This window comes from Lolium perenne, chromosome 7, assembly GCF_019359855.2.
Source record: "Lolium perenne isolate Kyuss_39 chromosome 7, Kyuss_2.0, whole genome shotgun sequence".
Classification (NCBI taxonomy): Eukaryota; Viridiplantae; Streptophyta; class Magnoliopsida; order Poales; family Poaceae; genus Lolium; species Lolium perenne.
Genome location: NC_067250.2, coordinates 260,592,078 through 260,593,884, shown reverse-complemented (window position 1 = coordinate 260,593,884; position 1,807 = coordinate 260,592,078). Strand labels below are relative to the sequence as shown.

At 43.1% G+C, this 1,807-nt stretch overlaps 1 long non-coding RNA gene across 1 annotated transcript; it reads left to right on the top strand.

Moving 5' to 3' along the window:
- The first annotated feature begins 257 nt into the window (after window positions 1-257).
- LOC127311826 (uncharacterized) lies at window positions 258-629 on the top strand. The gene is made up of 3 exons (XR_007857928.2): window positions 258-284; window positions 378-446; window positions 573-629. It is a non-coding gene; the product is annotated as an uncharacterized lncRNA (long non-coding RNA).
- Window positions 630-1,807: the final 1,178 nt, after the last annotated feature.

Here is a 1,807-nt window from a genome sequence, read left to right as displayed (position 1 = left end):
GTCTTCGGACTTCTGGAAGCTTCGTGGAAAAATAGGCCCCTGGGCTTTGATTTCGTCCAATTCCGAGAATATTTCCTTACTAGGATTTCTGAAACCAAAAACAGCAGAAACAAAGAATCGGCACTTCGGCATCTTGTTAATAGGTTAGTTCCAGAAAATGCACGAATATGACATAAAGTGTGCATAAAACATGTAGATAACATCAATAATGTGGCATGGAACATAAGAAATTATCGATACGTCGGAGACGTATCACACGCAAGAGAAGGACCTGCAGCGAGCCAGTATGTTCTGCTACATGCTGTTATCTGATCTCTACATTGTGTAATACATGTTTGAATAGTTAATTGTTGTAACTATTTTTGCAATATTACCAGAATGCATTTTTAGTGAAGCAGTCATCATTAGAAGATAGTCGCCAAAGCGACCCTGTGCAACATTATGATGTAAGTCTGCTTAGTACAAGTTCCATACATTGTCTTATTTATGCAACTTGTTATTATCTTATATCTACATTGCATAATAAATGTTTGAATAGTTCACTGTTGTAACTATGTTTGCAATATTACTAGAATGCAGTTGTAATGAAGAAGTCCTTAGTAGAAGATAGAGCGCAAAAAAGGTTCCGGCGTGAGCCTATGCAACGATATAATGTAAGTCTGCGCTTAGTACTTGTGACTATCTCATATCGACAATGCTTAATACATGTTTGCATAGTTCATCGTTTAACTCTTTTTGCATTATTATCAGAATGCAGTTCTGATGAAGCAATCTTCATTAGAAGAGAGGCCCACAAAAAGTTCTGATCTTTCTTCTGATGCATCCTCTCATAGCCGTCAACCTAGACCATTCTTTTCATCAAACAGTGAACATCTCAAGGCTGTACTTTATAAAAGACATGGTATTGCTGCTTTAAGGTCTGTAGCTGATATGTTGACCGAGAGTACACAAGATTCAATCAAGGCGATTGCCAAATGTCAATGTGTTATTGATGATGCTAATAAAAGTCCTCAATGATTCTATGTAATTTTTTTATTTGGGCATATTAATTGCCTTGTAATTTTCCTAGTTATTTTATTTGTGTATGTAATTGTGTGTATCATTGATATCAGATTTTAGGCTCATGAAATTTAATGCAAGATGACTAGTCAAACAACCAGGGCCCTATAACAGATTGGGCCGGCCCATTAACAGTAGTGTGGGACCCACTTTCATTTTGGGCCGGCTCACTTACTTATTGGGCTGGCCCGTTAACAGGAAAGTGGGACCCACCTGTGCTTTTGGCCCGGCCCACTGTCTTGTTGGGCCGGCCCACTTGCTACATGATGGACCCCACATACTAAATGGGCCGGCCTTTTAAGAGGAATGTGGGACCCACCTGTGTTTTCGGCCCGGCCCACTTGCTATATTGTGGACCCCACATACTAAATGGGCCGGCCCTTTAACTGGAAAGTGGGACCCACCTGTGCTTTTGGCCCGGCCCACTATCTTGTTGGGCCGGCCCACTTGCTATATGGTGGACCCCACATACTAAATGGGCCGGCCCTTTAACTGGAAAGTGGGACCCACATGTGTTTTTGGCCCGGGCCACTATCTTGTTGGGCCGGCCCACTTGCTATATGTTGGACCCCACATACTAAATGGGCTGGCCCATTAACAGGAAAGTGGGACCCACCTGTGTTTTTGGCCCGGCCCACTGGCTTGGTGGGCCGGCCCATTTGATCTAATGTGGACCCCACGTACTAAATGGGCCGGCCCTATAGCAGGAAAGTGGGACCCACATGCTAATTGGGCCGGCCCAATAACT